Genomic DNA, 5,582 nt, shown 5'->3' with positions numbered 1-5,582 from the left:
AAATCATTATGACTCAATTACACCCATATTTCTACTGTATTTATCTTCGCGTGATATTTCTTAAGATTTTTTATTTGTTTACTAATCGTTTATCATTGTATACCCTAAATAAATGAAATATTTATCAAGGTTAATCGTTTCTCATGAGCTTTAACGGTTACTCTGGAAATCATTATTAATCTTTTCCTATAGTGAACCATTTGTATCATGGTCGTATCCTGTCTTCTATCTGGTCAAAATATTCTCAAATACTGCATTTTTTTTAAACTGACTATCCTTTTTATGGCACATTTGCAAGGCTTATTACGTCACAAACAAGACACTTCTTGAGGGCAGTGAAAAACATGTTTAATGAAACATTATGCCTTTAAAAAAAATAATTACATCATAAATATTGCCAAAAAGAAAATATTACAATTTATACAATAAAACATATGCAGTGGAAAACATTTCAACATGCAAGTTTAATAAAAATCATTTTTATGTAATACTTCTTACTATGGTGCGTATTACCCGAACTTGCAACTCAAGTAGCTCTCGGCTTCGTTATTTTACAATGATATCTTAATCCGAAAATAAAACCCGTAAGACGTCAATCGCATACAAGGCATCAGTTTATGACAAGTTGTTGACTGGCACAAAAAAAAAATGAAAACAAGCAATCCTTTAAAATAACCCGGATATCGGAGCAGATTTCCGGGAGGAAAATAGACAGACGCTCTCATCTTAAGAGCTTTCAATTTCGGCTTCTCGTCCCTAATTCTAGAAATAAGTGGACTAAAATTACCATTCTGTTATAAACCTAATTTAAAATTAGTAATAAAAAATCAAAATCATCAATCGATAATTTTTTTTTCACATAAAGGTCAAAAATTAAAATCATTAGTTGATAATTTTATTTTCATATATATGTCAAAAGGATCTTTGGCAATTAAATATAACAAAAAAGAATTAAAACGTAATTTTTAAATTGACATTAAATTCAGTATTTGATTTATACATTTCTTTGCAAAATAAAACGGAACAAAATTACACTGATGTCAATGTCAAATAATCACGAATGTATATCTAAGAAATTTGAATTTTTGAAATCTTGAATTTTAAATATTTTATGATCTTTTTTATGTACACTTTAGTAAAAAAAAAAAAAACCAGATTTTTCTCCGAGGAGGTAGGGGCGACATTTATAGCAATTATGTAAATGATTTTTCTTTCATGGTACTCTTCTGTGTTTACATGGTCAAGGCTCATTTATTTAAGGATTAAGGAATCATTCTTTGAGTACTTGGCGGTAATCAAATACGGTCGGGGGTGATCAAATCCAATAAAGCCAAAAGGGCTTTATGATAGGTTTGATCACGCCCGACAGTGATATAAATTATATGATTTTCAGCAATATTGTATGATTAAATATCAAAATCGTCATTTATGATGAAATGTAATGGGCTATACGTTACGAAAATGATTCGTAGTGTTATCACACACAAAGATCACAGAAAAAGACACTGGAAAAGCAAATATAGAGAAATGAAATATTTCTAAATACAGGTAAAATGAAATAAAGATATAACTATTAATTTTAGTTTGATAAAAAAATTGAATATTTTCGTTACAAGTAGTTTGTCATATTCATTAAATTTGAAAAAAAAAAACACACAAAAAAAAAACAAAACAGAGAAAAAAATGTCAACAGTAATGGGTATATTTTATTTGATAGCTAACTTCAAACAATCAACTAGCACGAATATTATGACATATATACTATAACTACGAATGAAAACATCCCGATCAAGGGAATAAAAAGGCATTTTAGAACACTTTGTAGACAATCCATTACCTAAAATTTTAATTTATTCCTTCAGCTATCGCTCAATTTGATTGGTTGAGATGAATACATTTCAATTTTCCGTCCAATGACCAAAATGCCAACTTGACGCATGAAATATAATTAATACGAAATGAAACATACTATTACAAAATTATCCTTGACACGATATTCATAACTGTAAATGCGTTGTCTTGTACTCATGGTGAATAGTATTTTAAATCGAGTAAAATAAAATTAAATTGATCAACTACATGCAAATTTAAAATTTTAAAAAGTTTCCCACAATAGCGAGAAAAATTCTCTGAACACTTTGTTGATTGTACATCAACAGATTAAGATTATCGTATTTATAATTTGTAAATTATACTTTAGAAAACTGATTAATATAGGAGTTTACTTGTTTCCGAATCCTTGCTTAACTATGTATCATTGTATAAATATGTTGTACGTTGTATTCATAATAAACTATAGTTTACACTAAGATTATCGTATTATTTATCCCTTTTTATAACCATTTCAGACAACTTTGTCGAAATAAACACTTGTATACAGCTTTATTAATCTAAACACTTCTCAAAAATGGCTTATCTATTATATTTTACTCATATCAATTTTAAATAATATCTTACAGCGTGTTAAAACAAAACAAAGGTGTTAGAACAAACAGCTTACGAAACTACTCACAAACCGGATATGGTTTAACAAACTATATCCTTGTGTCTTGTTTATTATACAGCTAACTGTCGAAGTGTCGAAGAAAATATATTGCTTTGCTTTTTTAGAAAATAAGATACAAAACTGAAAGGAAAAGCGAAACGCGGAAAACATCAAATTAATATATTTCATGTAACTCCTCAAAGGCTATTTCGAAAAAATAGTAGTTTTTTTCATCTTTTTTCTCTCTCTCTTCGTATACATCTTGCATTTGTACATTGAATTCTTCAACATCAATGACCTGGCTTATACTTCAACAAAGATTTATGCAAAGTAAGTAAAAAATACAAATTACATTGTACCTATATGTTTGAAAATTCTAAATTAATCGGCAACTCTTATATACACCGTAATTTAAATATGTTTAATAAAAAATATGCATTTTATTTGGTAAACACAGATTAGAGCAATGTGTAAAATCTAGCTAATAGGCAGTGTTAAAGTAAATGCATATTTTTAAATTCACGTTTTTTTTTCCTTTCATGTAAATATTTTATAACCCCGATATGAAAGTACACTCAACTTGTGACAGGTGTCCAGTCTAAAAACGACCAATATGTTAATTCTAATTACTTCAAGTGGGTTATAAGGCCTTATAGTTTAATAATTTCCCTCAAAACGTGGTCATGGGGGATATAATGTCCAAAGGCTTAATTATTTTGCGGTAAGATTTAATGTAAAAATTATTAAACAAACACCCCCAAATCATTAGCATTCAGACTTTCCCCCCTAATGGCAAATTACAAAGAATACTTCAGCCACTTATATCAAACAAATGTTCGAAATATAATGTAATATACAGGAAATAAAACACAAATATTTTTACCTTAAATTGCGGCTCACCATAATTTAAAATCCATTTAATACTTCAGTGGAGAGCAAGACTTTTCCGACAAATTTCTGTGAAATTCCTTCAGATTGTAATAGTTGTTGCAAACTTCATTGGTAGTTTTCTCAGTTATATGACTGGCGATGGAATTTGCAGCAATGATTGCAATAGCAACAGCACCAAGAAGTAAGTGTCCATGGATTAAAAAAGATTACATATTGGGTTTTTAATAAAATTACTTTTGTTTTCCTTTTCTGTTCTCTCTTTCTTCCTTTACATTATTCATTAAGCAGTTGGGAAAAAAATTCATCGAAATGAAAGCATAAATACACTTTAAAAGAGTCGTATTAAAAGTGACACGTTTGGGTATATTCTTTTTAATCTTTAATAAAAAAAAATATGCAGAAATATCATATGCAAAAAAAAACCCACCGAAAAAATGAATTCGATAAAGTAGGAATATATTAAAATTTAAATATATATACAATAAATAATGGACAACTCTATTTAATGTATAAGAAAACCCCAAAAGCCTTGAGCCAAACAACTCATCGGCACGCCAAAAAAAATCTCCTCGCTAATTTTTCTTCGGAAAAAAAAAAACCATTCAAGTGCATACGAAAGATCCATCTTCTTAATAAGAATCAAAAACCAAAATACTTGCACAACAAAAGGATAATAAATTTTATATCTGTCGATATTAAAATACAAGTAGGTCATGATCGTCAATATCACATGTTTTTTTGCAAAGATTCAACGTTGTTTTGAGGTATGAAGTCTGTCAGTTGTAGCTATTAGCACCCGGATTTAATTCCTACAAATTCTGAAAGGGAAAAAAATCCAAATAAAAAAATTATTTACAATTTTTTATCTACATTACAAAGAAATACAGTCTATCAAAATATTAAATCCGACATAAAACATGTAACAAAAAAGTCAATTCTAATTTGTAAACTCGCTACAAATCATTGATGTCATTGTTAGATATCAATATACCTCTTTTTTCTCTTAGTAAACGTTAAAAATCTTGTTTGATAAGAAGGAAACAAAAATGTACACAATTTTCACAGAAAATAAAGCCCGCACATACAAGTAAAATGAAACAGCAAATCTTAAATTAATTTGTCAATAAGCATTTTGCAAAATATTTATATAAATTCTGCCTACAAAAAAAAATCATGAAAATTATATATAAGAACATGTAGTGTGATACTGTTGCATCTGAAAGAATACATTAATGAAAACGTTGGGATGTGTGAAGACTTCAATATATGCAGCATGACTAGAAGTATCCAGATTTTCTGATGACACTGCATACTAGCTTCAAAAATAATTATAACTAAATCTTGTGGGTTTTTTTTTTTGTTAAGACGTGAAATACATAAAACAAAAATGTATGCTCATTTACTGAAATAAAGAAAAATAGAATTTTGTATTAAGTTGATAATTAAAGTGTTGCATGTGAACGAGAACAAAAATAACCTGGACAAAAAAATGCTTCTACAGGGGAAAGTAATTAGAAGAGAGAGATGAAATAATAAAATAAAACTGAAAAAAAACCAACCAAAAAGAAACCACCCCCCCCCCAAAAAAAACCCCGAACAAATTGATTAGAAATCTGTGTGCGAATCATCTTCAGCGATCCATAGCATTTTCTTTTTTCAATTGTATAATCAGCTTGAAGTTAACAATTACAAATATAATTTTTTTCCTTATAAACTTTCAATTTTCCCCATAATTACTGGTAATGTAACATATAATCGTATTATGAAAACTGAATATAATTACAAAATTTTATAACATACAAAATACCTAAATCCTTCCATAATTACGTTTTTCCGATATTCTGTTTTACACCTCTATTTCTTCAGCAAGTATTTATGGTTTATTTAAACGGCACAGCATTAAATCATAACCAAACATAAATTGAACAAAAACTCTGTCAGGCAAGCAACACCCTGATAATTATAATTAAAAGACGTTCGCAAACTTTTAGAATCACAGTTGAGGCTTAGACACCCAGTCAATGATTCTGTAGGCCATGACAATACATTAGCATTCATTTTAAAAGGAGCACCAATCGGTGAAAATTCCTCAAGATACCAAGAGAACATTGGACGAGAAGACAATATAGTTATGCATCTAGAAAACAAAAACAACTATATTTCATGTATATAGCATTTTCAACACACCTATTAAAAAGCCCAAAGA

Source organism: Crassostrea angulata, chromosome 6, assembly GCF_025612915.1.
Source record: "Crassostrea angulata isolate pt1a10 chromosome 6, ASM2561291v2, whole genome shotgun sequence".
In the NCBI taxonomy this organism is placed as follows: Eukaryota; Metazoa; Mollusca; class Bivalvia; order Ostreida; family Ostreidae; genus Magallana; species Magallana angulata.
The sequence above is the reverse complement of the archived record's forward strand: the minus strand, read 5'-3'. Positions refer to the sequence as shown.